Genomic DNA, 18,375 nt, shown 5'->3' with positions numbered 1-18,375 from the left:
TCCAAATCTTTACTTCTTTTCCAATCATTGTAAGATTTCTTTCTTTTCTTTGCCTTACTGTAGTAATTATGCCTCTAGTACAATGTTAAATTCAAGTAGAGGTAGAAGCTATCCTTAACTTGTTCCTGAACTCAAGATGGAAAATTTTAGTCTTTCCCTTATGTGTATGGTATTTGCTCTAGGCTTTTCATAGATGTAACAGAATCGGTTCCCTGTTCTGTATTAAAGAGTTTTGCATAAATATGTGCTGAATCTTGTCAAATGTTCTTTCTCTATTTAGGGTAATTATGATTTGCAAATATTAAAACAACCTTGAATATCCATTTTATAATCCACTTGGTCTTAAGGCATTATCTTTTTTTTTTGTTTGTGTCAATGGATTGATTTATTGTTACCACATTTAGAACTTTGTCTGGTTTTTATATAGATATATAATGCTTGTCTTATAAATCAAGTTGGGGACTTTTCCCTCCTTTTCTCTTCTCTGAAAAGGAAGTATAAAATTGGTATTCTTTCTTCTTTAAATATTTATAAGAGTTTGCCAATGAATCCATGTAGGTCTAGGATTTTCTGTGTGGAAACACTTTCTTTTTATTTGATAATTGTCTTTGAAAGATATATAGAACTATTAGATTTTCTCTTTCTTCTTGTTTCAGTTTTGCTACATTGTATTTTTGAAAAAGTTCACAATTTTATCAAATTGTAAATTATCATAAATCTTTTTAAAATATCTCAGGATTTTTTCAATGTCTATAAAATCTGTAGTGGTTTATTTGTTTATCCAAGTGTTACATTTTCTTTAATATGTAAGGCTTTTTTATGTAGATTATAAATTACATGAGGGCAGGAAATAATCTTGTCTTACATATTATATAATACCTGGAACAAATAATGTGTTCAATGCAGTTTGATTGAATGAGTCAATGAGAGGATCACCTATATTTTAATTTACAATATCGCAATGTATTATTTGTCTCCATCCGAGTTCTGGGTTGCTCAGTGGCAGGTCCTTGCATGCAACTTCCTAGGCAGGGTTAAAAATACCATTGCATTATATGTTAGTGAAATTTTTAGTAATTGTTTTTAATCAACTGCATGATTGCATGTGCTCTAGAGAAGAACTGGCTGAGGAAAGATCACAAGGCATATAAACCTCTGCAATTTGATCACCCTGAAAGCTACAAGTAGAGGTCAAGGAAATAATGCCACACACATTTCAGCTGAACCATTTTTTCCCCAAACCGTTCCTAATGTCTTTATTAATCCTGGCTAAGTGTGTTGCAGCTTCTACATTTAAACTGACTACAACCCCTTGGAACTAAGTTTATGATGTGAGAAGTCACTTTGTGGTTTATAGTATACATATGCTCAGTTAACTCTAATGGTGCATTTTACCTCCTTCAGCAGACACAAATAATTTCCATGATTGCAGATAAGAATGAACTTTGTGCGTCTTTATTGCTTTTTTTCTTTATTTGCTGTTTGATCCATATGCTGTCAACTTACTACATTTTTTTCCAAATTCCCTTTAGAAATGAGTTATATTTTCTACCTTTCTTCTCTCAGCCTGCAAAGATAGGACCAAGCTTAAAACAGGCCTACTATTTTGGTGTAGGTCCATTCCACATTAAATTCATAAATCATGTAAGTGGCTGTCATTTTTCAAAAATACATTTATTAGAATTAGAATTCCTTTATGTGCAGGATTGCTGAATTCATTTGCCAACACTTCCTACATGATTCATCAAGTCCTGACTTGCTGGGAATATAATACAAAAGGGACTCATAATAAAATGAAAGTTCTTATATTAGGTAATAGTACTTTGCAGGAAATGTAATTATACCTCATTGTCATATCACAAATACCATTATGTTGAATTTAGTAGTAAAATGTTTGCTGGTGCATTTCAAAATAGATGCAATAAGCAGTGTTTATATTTTGTAAGCACTTGGATTTCAAAATATTTTATATTATCTACTCATACCTGTAACCCTTAATAGGCCTATCTGCTGCTGATGAAAAGAAAATAATGGTCCTGTTTGATAAAGATGGAGACTTTGGTTGTCTCCTGAATTTCTGACTGAGCTGCAAGTACAGAAAAGCCACTTTTTACTTTTTTATCTTTTAAACTACATCTTACTATGTTTTTCCATAAAGTCAGTTGGATATCCCTCTGACCAACCCTTAAAATCAAAATTCATTAGTCTACACTGAAAATTAAAGAAAAGAAAGAAGGAACCCTTTTGAAAATTATTCTAATGTCTGGCACTGAATAACATGATAGCAAACCTTCCTGTTAACAAATTTATTATATTAATTTGACAAATAAATGTGATCATGTCCTCTTTCTAACTCACTGGGAAATGTTCTCTCTGCTTCCCTTTTGAAACCTCCTCCTGTATCTCTCAAACGTTGTATATTTTAAACATTCTTTATGTCTTAGATAAAATCCTTTATTGGACATGTGTTATATAAATATTTTCTCCCAGCCTGTGGCTCACCGTTTCATTTTCTTAACACTGTGTTTCAAAGAGTAGAAGATTGCAATTTTAATGAAGTTGAACTTATCAATATCTTCTCCCATGGATTATGATTTTGGTATTATATGTAGCATCTCATCTCCAAACTCAAGGTTTCCTAGATTTTCTCTTATGTTTTCTTCTAGGAGTTTTACAGTTTTGCATTTTACGTTTAGTTATCTGATCCATTCTGAGTTAATTTTCATGGAGGATGTAAGACTTCTCTGTGCTTTGTTTGTTTGTTTGGATAAAGTCATCCAACGGTGCCAGCACAATTTGTGGAAAAACTATCTTTTCTCCATAGGATATCCTTTGCTCTTTGGGGAATGCCAGTTGACTGTATTATATTTGTATGGGTCTATTTCTGGGCTCTCTATCCTGTTTCATTCATCTGTATGTCCAGTCTTCTTGCAATACAGTGTTGTGTTGATCACTGTAGGTTTACAGTAAGCCTTGATATTGAATAATATTAGTCCTCCAACTTCGTTCGTCTTCAGTACTGTGTTTTTACTCTAGGGTTTTTGAATTTCCATGCAAACTCTAGAATCAGTTTGTAGACATCTACAAAATAGCTTGTGGGATTTTAACTGAGGTTGCATTATATCTTAATAATAGACATCTTTAAAATATTGGAATCTTCCAAACACAGAATATTTCTCCAATTTATTTGAATCTTTTTTTATTTCTTTCATCAGAGTTTTGTGGGTTTTCCATATATAGATCCTATAAATATATTGTTAGATTTGTGTGGACAAAATTCCTTTCTAATACTAATTTAAATTGTATTGTGTTTTTCATTTCAAATTTAAAGTGTTTATTGTTGGTATAAAGGAAAGCAATTGACTTTTGTATATTAAACTTGTATCCTGTAGCTTTATTATAATCTCTTATTAGTGCATGCATGATAGCCTATATTGAAAATCAAAAAAAAGCTGCTAGAACTAATAAGTATATTAAGAAGATATGATTCAAGCCCAATACACAAAAATCAACTATATTTTATTTACTAGCAGCAAAAATGGGATATAATTTAAACAAATATTTTCAATAGTATCAAAACCACAAAATATTTATGTTACGTGTAATACAGTGTAAACAAGACTTCTAAACTGAAAAATATTAAAAGTCGCTGAAATAAGATAAAGAGCTAGAAAAGAGAGAGGGAGATACAATTTCATGGACTGAGAACCTTAAAGTTGTTCAGATACCAGTTTTCACAATGATTCTATAGATTCAATGCTATACCAGTTATAATCCAAGCCAAGTTTCAAAAAAATAATTTATGTGTTCATTCTGATATTTATATTCAAATGAAAATACTCAATAAACAAATTACATCAAAATTAACAAATTCTTCCTTTAAAAGACACTTTTAAGATAATGAATGGGCAAGCACTGGCTGAGAGAGAAAGCATTTGCAATATATATTTCTTCCAAAAGTCTTCTATCCAAAACAGCTTAGTCAACTGAATAATGACACAAAAGAACAATAAAAAATATACATGACCTTTCCCAACAATGTCTTTATATCCATTTTTATTTCCATTCCAGGATCTGATCCATTTTCATGGATTGCATTTAGTTGTCATACCTATTTAGTCTCCTGTAATCTAGGCCTTTACTGACCTTGATATGTTTTAAGAGTACATGGACCAGTTATTTTATAGAATGCTCCTCGATTTGAGTTTGTCACTATAGAGTATCATGTTTAAAAAAGGTCATACTTTTTTTGCCAGAAGTAGTCTTGTGTTCTTCTCAATGGCTCACATCAGGAAACATATGATGTCGATTGTGCCCATATTGGTAATTATAAATTTAATCATTTCATAAATTTGGTACCTGATAAGTTTTTCCAACATAAAGTTGCTCTGTTTTCGCCTTTCTATTACTAAGAAACATTAACAATGAAAATATTATTTCCTAGTTGAACATTTCCACAAATATTCCCATTATAGCCATTGAAATATCTTTAGTTAAATATTTTTAGTTGGCATACAGGCTGCTCTTTCTTTGCTACTTATTTATTTGTTGGTTCATTTGTGAAAATTCTCTTTCTCATTCTTGACTTTCCTGCAGCTATTCTCCTTCTCAGAGGCAGCCAATATTATTAATTTCTTTTTTTATCTTCAAATAAATATTTTGTAAACAAATCAAAAAGTAGATTTGTGTTTTTCTCTTTGTTACAGAAATGAAAATTGATTTGCATCTTGCTTTTCTCATTTAATAGTAAATTTTGGAGATCATTCCAAAATGAGTTAATGGAAGGTTTCCTCATTATTTTATATGCCTATATTCTATTGTTGCATTTGGTATACTTTAACCAATCCCTTACTGATAAACATTTGTTTTAGCCAATCTTTTGTTTTTATAAATGGGATTGCTATAAATAGCCTGTTGCTTATATCATTTCACATATATTGGAAGGAATTTTTAAGCTAAATTAATAGCCATGAATTTGTTACCTTAAAAGGTATGACCATTTGAATTTTGTTTCATATTACCATAATACCCTCCATAGAAAGTGTACAGATATACCTTTCTACCAGCACTGAACAAGATTGCTACTTTCCCCAAGCAATATAGCCTAATTAATTTTTTTATTATTTTGCCAATGTGATAAGTGGAAAATAGTCTCAATATAATTGTATTTTATATTTATTTTATTTTGGGTGATGTTGAATATTTCTCATGTTTAAGGCCATTTCAATTCCATTTCCAATAACTTTATTCATAATGTGGCCATTTTTATTGGCGTTTGGTATTTTTCTCACAGGTTTATAAGGTTTCTTTTCATGTTAGAGAAATTAATATGTTTATAATATGATTTGTGATTTTTTTCATTTTGACATTAACCTTTTTACTTTGTTTATGGTAGTTTTAACATTCAAACTTACTATTAATATGTTGCAATCGAACAGACTTTTCTAAATACCACTCAAAACTCAGAAGTAAAAAAAAATTAAGTACAAGATTAAGAAAATAATTAAAATGTTCTCCCATGGTTTCTACTAGTAATTTCTTGGCTTCAGTTTTTACATTTAAATGTTGAACACTTTTGGCATTTATTCTTGTACATGATATAATCAAATTTGCTTCATTCTGGATAGACCCCCAGTTGTCCCAACCCCGATTATCTTAAAAAGTCCCCTTGCCTATAGATACTCTTTGCTGAAATGTCATGATTGATTTAGATACAATAGAATCTTTCTCTCTGCAATTTTGGGCAAAATACGGTTCTATTTTCAATCCTCCCGAGATTCAGAGGGAATCTAGAACAAACAATGCATTTAGAGTCCTGAATCTTTGTCTTTTGGGCCACTATAGTTCATATTGAAATTTATGATAGGTGAATAATTTTAATGTTTAATTAAACTCTGATTGGAATTAAGCTATTTATTCCTATTTTTAAATTCATTCCAATTCTACAAAATATATATTCTTTATCAGCGAGAGAAAGTCACTCTGCCTGATGTTGCAAGGCATGCAAAGTTATTCAAGACAAACCTCTGCCTTCAGGAAACTTGTAGACTAGCATGGAGATACAACAGGCCAATGATTATAATAAAAATCAGAGAAAAATTTTAAAATTAGGAGATACACTATGTGTCAGGAATATGCAAGGTGCTAGGGTTATAGGAGTCCAAAAAAGGGAAAGATCTTATATGGTTGGAATGGAGTCAGACAGCAAAGGATCCATGGAGAAAGAAGCATCTGAAATGGTTCTTGACAGGTTGAGATGAATTATGGGAAATGAAAAGTTGTTTGTTTTTTTTTTTTAAGTCACTATGGTCAGAAGATTGTTCCTGAGCAAAAAGCAGTAGGAGCAGGGGATTCCTTTACAGGTTTTATGCCATGGAAGTCATCTGATACAGAAGGCATTGATTTGTAGTCAAAGGCAAAGGGATCTGTCAGGAAAGTAAATAAAAGCACATTAACCCATCATGGAAGGCGAAGAACACCGAGAGGAGAGGGCATGTGAGGCAAGCCTCTTTCTAATGTGTTTGACTTCCTAGTTGAGATCAAAGTTCTATTCCCAGAAGATTATGCTTCAGGTCAATTTAGCCTTTGTCATTTGCATAATGCATCAAGGTCAAAAAAGAGCATTTTTAACCATTTAAGGGAACAAAGTCAAGCCGATGTGAAATTCCTATTGAGGAAAAAGGAGAAGTCAATTTGGAAAGGTACAATGGGGCCAGAGCTAGCAAAGCATTTATGCAGAATTTCCAGATAGTGGAGAGCCATCAAAAGTTGGAAGTGGTGGAGGGTAGCATAAGCTCTACTTTGGAAAAATAAACCAAGTATCCAAGTTAAGCCTATTGACAGTGGCTTTAGACTACTAAGAAGTGTTTAGAAAGCAATTATTTCTGCTGTAGGCAATTACACTGCTCTTCAGTGATGTCTAACCCTGCATGTGTGTATTGTGTGTGTGTTTGGATGGGTGGGGGCTGTGGGTGGAGGATGGGAGGGAAAATGAAACTGAGTCTGGGGATTCCTCCTAGCATCTGGCAGACATTAGATTAAAATAAGCATCAATTGCTGCCTTTGCTTCTTTCTCCTCAATTTAGTACCTCACCAAACAAGGCAATGCCTTGCAAAAGATTATGAAGCTTCTGTTACCTTATAGGAGAGTATTGGGAAGTGGAGAGCTTGAAGTGAAAAATCGCCCTGCTTTGGGTACAGGTGGGAAATAATGTAGACAATGTCTTCAGCTGGGGACAGGAAAAGAATGCTGGGATACCTGGTATGTTTCCCTAGCTTTTTTTTTTTTTTGAAACTTCCTGGAAGACATCTAGCCACTAATGCACTAAAAAAAAATCTATCATGCAAATTTAATTTGCTAAAAAGCTTATAAATAAATAACCCAAACCACATTCTAATCAGTATTTTAAGCTGGCATAATTATAAGATACTAGTCTGCAGGAAAGGGTGGAAAATTAGACCTAAGTGCCTTTGATATCCTGCCCATCCCCACACACACACCTCCTCCATTCCTTTTGAGGATGAAATGTGTAAAAGTGTATTTCCTTTGCCTATAAGGGCTGAAGAGACTATTGATCATGGCTGCCTTCTAATGCTCTGACCTCCAAAGGCTAGGGATGACATTTTAATATAACACATGGACATCTATATTCATTTTTTTTGCAGTTGATATCATCAGAATAACCTTCCTGGGAAAACTAAGTCTCTAATAGATAAGGCCTTTAAGCAGATAGCTTCTGGGGTCCTTTTAAACTAATGTAGTTGAAACTCCTACTCTACCCCAGCCAAGGAGGGAGAAAGCCAGATTTCATATTTTCTCCTGCTAGAGATCACAGTAGACAAATGAGTACAGAGAGATCAAGAAAGAAGTAGAGGTTTACATTTATAAGATAAAGAAATTCAAGAGTAGATATATGTGACTTAAAAGTGATCAAGTATCAAGTTTTTATTGGAGTTAAAATCCATGAATTTATGGAAATAGAGGAATAAATACATGGTATGATTTTATAAATTGCATTTTCACTGTAGCAGAGACACTAAATTTCCAGAACCTTTTGGGCACTAGGAGAACACCAGGGCTTTTTTCTTAGGTGGACAAAGTGATGAGAAGTGGTTGCTATGAGGATTGGCTGCAATGAGGCAGGGAGCTAGTTCTGCTTGGAGAAAATAGATAACAGTATCCGTGAGGCCAGGTACATTCTTCCACACAAGAGTATGAATTCTTGTATGAAATGGTGATTTCTATATGAATAAGTAAGCAAGAAATTGAAATCAAAATCAAGTAACAGGAGCAGAGAAGTTGATTGTTATTGAAACTGGTGAGGTAGGTCATTGAAGTTCAGGGTAAATTTGCTTTTAGCACAGCGTTTGAAAGGTCATGATCACTCCCCCAAGCATCTGGGATATATCCTTAAAGCAAGTTATTATCAGCATATTACTGTCACACATGGAGAGAGAGAATTATATCACCTCCTAATACTGCTGATTAGCTAACTAAATTGTAAATTCCAGCTCTGGGGTCTTTGATCCATTCTCCTACTCTGGATTTTGAGACCAGCTTTGATTGCTGAGAAAGGCATAGTGTCATTTCTAGAAGCATATCTTGAGTCAAAAAGAATCAGGATTCTATTCATTAAATAACAGATTAATTCTTCTAATATTACAACTGCAAAATTTGATGTATGTGGGGCCATGTTTATAGCTTTTGTAAAGTTGCTTTTTCAATCACTTATCGGCATCACCACTGAAAAGGATCACCTTTGAAAAGGAATAGGAACAGTTGTTGGAGGAGGGTTGTTTTAAAATGGACCATAAGCATGGAGGAAAGGGGAAGAAGACCACAGGGTAATAGATATGGAGGAAGGAGACGTAGAAGGCAAATGCAGGGTGTCGTTGACTAGAGGTGTGAGAAGAAACACTAAGAATATAGGCAAGCTGGTTGCACATCAGGCTGACCTGAAGGGAGAGGGTGTGCCAAGATGGGCAGCTGTTATTGTGATATCTCAAATCACAGGATTTCTCTCTCTCTTTGATCCAGTTGACGTCTACAGCCAAAGACCAAGAGCAAGTCTTTGATTACAGAGCAACAATAGGCAGCTGTAAAGATGAGAACAATGATACAAATATCAACCAGCATTTTTACAAAGTACTTGGTATATACCAGATTCCCTCTACATTTCTTTACCAGCCTTATTTTACTTAATCCTCACCACAATCCTATGAGATGGGTACTGTTATTAATATTATTGAGAGAAGGAAAATGGAGGCTTAGAGAAGGTAGAGAACTGGCCTAAGACTTGGCCACTAGTGTCTGTTGGGGTGGCATTTGAATTCGTGTCCGTATTAACAGAAATGTCATATTTCTTAGGCTGTGGTACCAACATGTTGTTGTTAAGCTACTTTTTAGTTGGTTAGAATCAAAGTAGTACTTTTTCAAATTTAGGGTGTTTTCTGTGGGGAGAGAGGGAGCAGATATTCCAGGGCAATATCTTATCCTGTCAGGGAGGGCCTTCGGCTGCCGCCAAGTGTGAGCCCCACACAATTAACCAAGCATTACTCAAGTGAACTCTGGCTTTGAAACTTTGAAATATGCTTTCAAAAGCAATTGTATTAGAGCTGGGGCTAAAAAAAACAGTCAGCAGTTTTGAAGCAGAAAGAAAAAGGTTTATAAAGAAAAGTCTATTAAAGTCATCAACTTTCCCTTGCTTAAGGTCAAAAACTTAGAGAATGCTGGAATACACTCATTTTATATTACAAATGAGTTTCAACAGTCATCTGTTTTCTTGCTCTTGTCAGATTTAGCCTGGGGTATTTCTATTTGATCATTGCTGCGTTAATGGCTGTGAACCAATGGATAAACTGGTGAAAGCTGTCATACCTTCAGATCTACAATTATAAAAAAAGAGAGACAGAGAAAGTATGTGGTAGGAGGGGGGATTCCTTTACATGTTTTATGTCATGGAAGTCATCTAATACAGAAGGCATTGATTTGTAGTCAAAGGCAAAGGGATCTGTCAGAAAAGTAAATAAAAGCACATTAACCCATCATAGAAGGTGAAGAACACAGAGAGGAGGGGGCATGTGAGGCAAGCCTCTTTCTAATGTGTTTGACTTCCTAGTTGAGATCAAAGTTTTATTCCCAGAAATTATGCTTCAGGTCAAATTAGCCTTTGTCATTTGCATAATGCATCAAGGTCAAAAAAAGAGCATTTTTAACCATTTAAGGGAGCAAAGTCATGCCTAGAATTTGAATCTCATTAAAGATAGAAACTTTGGCCAGGTTGTGGGTGCCTAATTCCAGGATGATAGATAAAGGACTTTCAATTCTCCCCAGGGTACATGCCTACAGGACCAATGTTCAATAACTATTTGAACACATGGATGAAAGGAAGGAAAGGAAAGTGTGGATAGAAGGAAATGAATGATTTTAAGGGCCAGGATTTCTAAGAATATTCTGCAACTCTAAAGCAAGTTTATATCAGGATTCTAATCCATTAAATGATTATTTCTATGGCAGAGAATGGTGGATGACTCCTCCTTGAGTCTTTATCTAAGAAGTTAGTTCTTGAAGAAATTCCAGGAATCAGCTACTCTATCTCTTATATCTACTGGGAGGACATGAGAATGAGTGAGATTTAATCATTACCTAATATCATAAACATAGTTAATTTCAGAGTAGATCCTAAAATCCAAATTTTCTGACATTCTCTTAGGTGCAGATTTGGAATTCCCATTAGTTTGAGACCAAAGTCAAGGTCAATTAAATTTTAGTTTTATTTACATTTCCTCTCATTCTGTGCACACCATGTACTATCTATTCATTTCTTTCATACACTTATTTAGCAACTTTTAAGTTTCAAGTACTATGCTGGGCACTGGGGATTCTGTGATGAATATAACAAGCATGGTCTCTGCTCTTGCTGAATTTACAGTCTAATAGGGTGTCATATACCAAACAAGTTTTTTTTTAAGTATATAGTGTGGAAAAGGGGAGTCTAATAGGATCTTTCTAGATGGGGGTTAGGAGGACTTTATTCTTTCTACTTTAAGAATGAGGAAATTAAAACCCTCCAGGAGATTGTCAGACAAATGTTGGAGCAGGAACTTGGGATTTGAACTGATGATTCAGGACTCTTAACATCTTACAACTGCCTTCCGTATACATAAAGAACATAGGCTTATATAAGTCTTTAACCATTTTAAAGGTTTTAGGGCACACTGAAAAGCTGATACATGCTATGGGCCCTCTTCCCAGTAAAATGCATTTATGAACTAGAATGAAAATCTGCTGTTTTGCCTAAAAACATCCATTCCACTTTGGTTTAGGCAGCTAGACTATCTCCTTCTGGGAGAGCCTACTCTCTACTCTCAGTCCTTATGAGTTTGGGGGTGGAGGGTGGAGGTCATTCATATTCAACCCTCTGGCCACAGAGATTGCTTCATGAATGAGCACTTGATACAGTTGGCCCATTCTGGAGCTTTGGGGAAAGAGAAAACCTTTCTTTCTGGTGGAGATAAGGCAGAAAAAATCTGGAGCTAAATTGCTGAAGGCCATCAGTTGGAGATAGCCTCTGCAGAGAGTCAACCCAGCACTAAGGAAAACAGACTTAGGAAATGTAGAGTAATGGCATCCTCATAACCTCATTTCAGGTTCTGGATTCAGCATGCCTAAACTAGCACAACTCCTGAGATTTTTCTTTGTTTGTGGAAGTCAATACATTCCCTCTTTTAACCAAAACCAGTGTGAGTTGGGTTTGTGAGATTTTATAATCCAAAGTGTTCTATCTGATGCTTAAACTATGCACTCAAGTAGGAATTTAACTTTTAATGAATCCAGAGACCCCAGAACAAGGAACACTTGGCTTGCAGAGATTATAAATTTGGAAGAACTGTAATATATTCAAGAACAATCCTTCGTAGATATTTGAGTAGAAGGAGGATTTAAGAATAACTATTTCCTCTCCCATTCTGGGGATCCTCATTATTCAAAATGTTTAATTATTATATCAGCAGTTCCCAAATTATAGTCTGCATCAAAACATGATCGTCCTAGAACCATACTTAGAGGATGCTGAATCAGGCCCTATGATCATGATCCATCAACTTCAGAGCCACTATTAGAATTTAGTTAGCAGATTCAAACTAAATAAACTCTAGGTTCAACATAGTGGATTCTGGATTTTGATATTGCAAAGGTGTCACTGTCCATCACATAGGGATGTATGAAGAGGAATTTGGAATTCTGCCTAAGTTTGTTATGTGAGTTTGCAAATTGAGTGAACATGTTGGGAACTCTCTCTAATTTCAAGAGAAAGAGGAAAAGCCCTTGGTGGGCAGGAGAAATCAAAAGAGGACCCGTATGTCTTCTTGGGTTATAGTAGACAAGGGCTGAGAGGACAGATGGCAGAAGTATTTGAACCAGAGCTTTTTGAGGCCAATTATAGCATGATATCAATTATTATGGATCTCACTTACAAATGCTTTAGTTCAGGTTTAAAGGGAGACAGTTCCATGGAAATGTCTTCAGTATTTCTGGATGAGTCTACCTAAAATTAAAGGGGATGATGTCCTCACCCATTCCAGATATTGTTCAATTGTTTAAAAATATTGCCAATAGTCACTTACTTGGCAAGTTCCCCAAATGTGACTGGAAACCAAATGTGTGAATTAAGGGCTTTGTTCTCCAAATACCTAGAATTGAATGAACCCTCACTTTGGGCTAGAAAATGTAATAAATGTACTTGCTTAGATCATCACATGTAGTATTGAATATTACATTTAGTATTCTTAGAAACTCTATGAGTAGGTAGAGCTATTGTCCCTATTTTACAGAAGAATAGAGGCTTACAAAATTCAAGTGGCTGTCCCAGTGTCACACAGCTAATAGTTGAGCACAGTAGGTTCCAGTTTGCTTCCAGGGCCCATACTGTTGTCCACTGCACCTTCATGACCCCTACCTGGATAGTCTAAGAGCCTAGGGATTTATATTAGTTTCTTATGGCTGCTATAAAAAATATCACAAACTTAATGGCTTAAAAACAACTCGAATTTATTCTCTTACAGTCCTGTAAATCAAGAGTCCAAAATGGGTCTCATGAGTTAAAATCAAGGGGTCCTCAGGGCTGCATTCCTTTCTATACCATTTTCTTGCCTTAACAGTATCTAGGGAGTTCCTGAATTCCTTAACTCCAGGCCTCTTTCCATCTAAAGCTTGCCATGGCCCGTCTAGCCTTTCTCCTTCTAGTGAATGGTTTGTCCCCTCTGATCTAGTCTGATGCCAAAGACTGCTTTGTAACCACTACTCTATACTGTGAGTTTGGACACTGTCACATTCATACAGCAATGTTTTGCTTGTAACTGCAGTTTTGAGCTGCAAATACAGTGATCTTCTAGCCAGCCGGCGTCTTCAATACTGATGTCTGCCTGCTCCCCCAGTGGTAAAGTCTTCAGCTCTGAGAGGCATAAGAGGGGGAAGGAGATTCTACACCATCTCCTGGCCTAGAGTCAAGTCTAGCTGAGGCCAGAAGTCCTGCTTTCTCCTCCAAGGAGGGGGTCATACTCAGGGTCCCTCCAGAATATGTCAATGCTCTGGGCCGTTATCACTGGGTGGCAATAGTGATGATGACAATGATGACTGCTAGTGGTATTGGTGGTGATAAATTCAATTGACCTCAAGGTTGACTTTGGGGCATAGCCTTTTTCCAGGATATAACCCGACATGATGGGTGCCTTTTTATTTTTCTATATATCGCTTAAATTTATGGCATATTTAGCTATCTGTGCGTTTAAAAATAGCATATAAAACTATCTGTTGTGTTTTGAGTCTCAGCGGAATAATGGTAAAAAAAACACTTTATCATTTAAATAGTTTTCTTACCATCATTCTGTGGTTAGGGCTGGGGAAGCTAAAAAGTCACATCGTCTTTCCTCCTGTCCCTAAACTAACAAGGAAATAATTCAAGGAAGGGAATAGAGTATGCAAACAAAAAAATAGAACTGGGTTTCCTCTCTTGTTCAGCCCTGAGATCTGAATTTTCTCTACTGAGAACTCAATAAATAGAAAGCACTATGCACAGCCTTATGTACAGCAGATACCCTTCACACAGCAGATTTCCTGTTCTAGGAACTTTGTTGCATATTCGCTCATGAATGCAAGTCAAGTCCCTGGGCTACAAATCTTCTGCAATTTCTGTGGATTTTATTAATCTGGAGCAGAATAGCAAACCAATAGTGAGTGCCTAGAGAGACCAATCTTCTGCCTCTTGGAGAGATGTTGTTTCTGGATAACATATCTTCTCCATCAGGGACAGTGGAAGATATCCTGTGCCATGAACTCTTATAGGGTCACTAGTCCCACTGGACAGTAAGATCGGTGAGGAATAGTACTCCCATTATCTCCAAGATTGCTATCATGCATTCCTAGGACTGCCTTACCCATTGAGGTCTGTCCATCCTAGGAAAGTGCCCTATCCCAATACTTTCCATTACTTGCTATAATCATGAAAATGTAACATTGTGTTTTGTTTTATTCTGTTCACTGATACATATTGAATTCCTATCAATATGAATTTGATCAATAAGAATTCTACATTCTTTTTATAGGTACTCTCATTTCATAGCCCTATGAAGAAGATTCTACTATTCTCCTCATTTTATAGATATAGAAACTGAGAGCCCTGGAGTACAAATAAGTTGGCCAATGTCATAGAGATATGACACATACAACAATGTCCTTCCATTCGCTTTTTTTCCCTGCTGCCTAATTTGAGCAAAATTTCTGTATGTGACTATACAGTAATGGTAGAGTAACCCTATTATTTATTATTTTTGAAAGTTAAAATGTAACTTTTTATAATTATTGCTGAACAACAGGCATAAACTAGGACTGTCCCAAGCAAAACAGGACATATTGTCATTTTACTTAAAGGCTACTCTTTTAAATGAAACCTTCCTTAATATTAGGCTTTACTATCTATGAAACTTTTCTCATATCATTTCTCTTTTGATCTTCACTCCAACCTTGTGAGGAAGATGTAACACTCAGGTTCAAAGATCTTAAAAGTCTTCAGACTGTGCAGGCCTGGATAAGCATCCAATTTCTTGACTCAGAGTTAAGTGCTCTTCCCTCTGCACCACATCACTTCTCCCAGGTACCATGTTTGAAGGGACCTTTCCTCAATCAGTGCCTGCAGGTGGAAATCACAGACCTCACAGTGGGAGTGCACAGGAGATCCTTGGGGCAGATAGAGGGGCATCTTTGGTGTTCCCTCGGTCTCACCCCCAAGGCCTCCTGCCTTCCGTGAGCTAAAGGCAGGCCTTCTCTTTAACCAAGTGAAACTGATGGTGAACTGGAGTCATGTCAGATGGGATTGGGTGTGCGGCCTTTTGGTGTGGGAATAAGAACATCTTCTGTGGTAAGAAGTATTTACTTTATGTTCAATTCCTTTTAATTTTAGTTTCTTTTTTTGATAAATAATGTGTGTGTACTATTAATTATATATGTGTATATATATGTATGTGTGTGTGCATATGTATATTTTAAATAATTATATTATTCCATTTTAATGCATTTATTAAGCCCATGTATACACCCAATCATCTAACCATGTATTCTTCATGTACAAGGTGATAATTTGAATAATATTCATTCAATGGAAACACTAATCTTTTCCTCCCAGGTTGAGAAAAGCTATTTTGGAAACTTTCTTTTTTTGTTCTATTTTGCACATTTATTTACATTTTTTGAAATTTCATAAGAAAAGTGTTTACTTTTTAAAAGACAGTAGTCTTTTTTTTTTTAAATAGATTAAGGTTGTTTTAAAAGCCAAAAATTTATTCAAAGGAAGAGATCTATACCTTGTTTCCCGTAAGGCTTCCACGGCATGAAGTCTTAACCAAAGTCATTCCCAGCTTGAGTAAATTTATCTCATACTTATAGTTATCATAAGTGTCCAGTTTCAACAGTTTACCTTATACTTAGAGCTATCATAAGTGTCTTAATGTAGGGCAATAAAATTATTGAGTGCCCTGTTTCCTCTATAAAGAGACCTTGTGTGGAAAATAAATTTATGGTCACTATACCAGGCTGTGTTTTCCAAGAGACAGACTCTGATATAGAGATTAGCTGCAGTATATTTATTTGGAATTGCTCTTATAATCAACACCTGTGGAAGGGAGAGGAAAAAAGCAGGAATTGGCAGTGAGAGAAGCTTAGGGGTGATATGGGCCCAACAATAGTTTTAGTGAATCTCATGTGGAATTCTGGAGCTAATATGGACCATTAGAGTTGTCCAAGTTGGGCTAAGATGCACTAATCAGGCATTGGACATGGGCTACTTTGGGCGGGACAGTTATCTGTTGCTGAAGGAAGGGATTCCTTAAGGGCCTATCTGCTAGAAGAACTTCTAGCAGTTGGGCAACAAGATCTTCATAAAGTAGGATCTGAACAGTCCATTTTAGTGTCAAACACAGCCCTCTACTCTTACTGACATGTGGTTTCATGAGCTCACAGCACCCTTCTGGAAACTAGGTTGGTGGTCTCACGTCAACACAATGGAAAAAGGAAGTAGCTATCTAATGATGCTCACAAGGGATCCCAGCAGACCCAGGTTGGAGCTGAAGTACTTTCCCTAATGGTTCTGAGGATATGTGTGGTCACAGTGGTTATCGAAAGTCATTAAATTGCATTATGCTCCTTTGCTGTGACTTCCCTATGCAATTATGACTTGTAATTTGGGATGAAAGGACAAAACTTTTCTCTGAAGGTCTTCCAGTGGAAGATGTTCTCTACTAAAATATATCCAAGGTTCAGACTCCCCATTTCTCTCTCTGGGGAAAATAATGTGTTTTTTTTAAAGCACATACACACCCCAATGCCCTGAATACCAACATGCCCTCATCAACAAAAAGAAGCAGGTATTTGTTAACCCGGTGGCTTTTGGACTCCAGACTCCTAGAAGAAGTCTCTCTTTTAAATTCACATTCTTCTTCATTGAGGAATTGTCAATGAATTCTGAGGAGATTTCAGATTATGAAAAGAATTCTTCCATCCTGTCCTTTCTCAGGTCCCTGAATAGAAAGGTGTGTCTGGAATTTTCTTTCCTTTCTTTTCGTTCTATGTCTTTATCTTTTCTTCTCTTTCTGAATTTACTTACTTATTTACAAAAATAAGTACTTCTGCCAATAACTCTAAAAGGAGGCACACCTGTTTTGAAGATGAGGAAACCTAGATTAAAAATGTTAAATGATTTACCCAAAGGTTATTCAGCCTGTGATGGAGCTAGGATTCAAACAAAATTTGTCTGGCTCCAGGACTCACTGTCCTCACCATTAAGACACCTTGTCACCCTTGATGAAAGGGGTCAAAATTTGAAAATGGGTAGCCAGGCTGAGTTGAAATGATGGTAGCTATAATCAGTGGACTCTCTACCTCCATAATCTAATTAATTGACATTTAGGATAAACAGCTTGCTCAGCTGGTTAGACTGTTGGGGATATGAATATCTTAGGCTATTTTAGTACCTGTGTCATTTTGGGTCTCAGCAATGTGTGGGTCATCCAACTCAAAATAATCTATGTAATGGTAATAATCAGTTATTTTCAGGGTGGATTTTGCAGAGTTTAAAATAGGTTTCAGAGTAAAGCATGTTATTTAGCATTATTACAGCCTAAGCGAATAATGATCCACCATTTGCTTTTAATTCCATTTTTCCCCCCTCTGGCCCCTAATTGGAACTCAGGGATTCTTCATTAATTGTATAAATGGAATTAATGACTTCACACCAAGCAGAGAACATAAAGTACTTAAGAACTTCAGCCATATAACACATTATTATAGTGGTAAATTGTGAGTAATTTAGCATTTGTATAGAGCTTTATTTCACTGTGCCCACTCTGATGGGGTACTCACATACACATTATAATCCTAATGATCACTCTGTGCTTTTCTATTTGTTGTGCTTTTATGTATTTGCAGCACTTAAAATTTCTAATACTGAGCAAAATTAATGCCGATGAACGCTTGCAGCTGCTTACCCTCTGTAGTTTGTTACTTCATTTATTCATTCAGCACTTGCCTCTACTGGTGAGGATCTTAAATCCAAGGCCTTGGACAGGCTGATTGGGATCAACAGCCCTAGATTAAGCATCTTCTGCTGATGGGGAGTTGAATAATGCCCTGCTGTTATTTGGCTCACGAAGGAGCCTGTATTTGGGACCGCTTCTTCCCAGGGAGTTCTCTGTGTCTGGCTGTAAATCCCAAGTCTTTAAATAGACTTAGATTTTTCTTTTGACCCCAAGTTCTAACTAACCAATGCCTGGTCAAAGGCTATCTAGGATAATGCTGGGTAGACTATGGTGTTTCCCCACACTTTTCCA

The sequence above is a fragment of the Tamandua tetradactyla genome, chromosome 13, assembly GCF_023851605.1.
Source record: "Tamandua tetradactyla isolate mTamTet1 chromosome 13, mTamTet1.pri, whole genome shotgun sequence".
NCBI lineage: Eukaryota > Metazoa > Chordata > Mammalia > Pilosa > Myrmecophagidae > Tamandua > Tamandua tetradactyla.
This window is presented reverse-complemented; position numbering follows the sequence as displayed.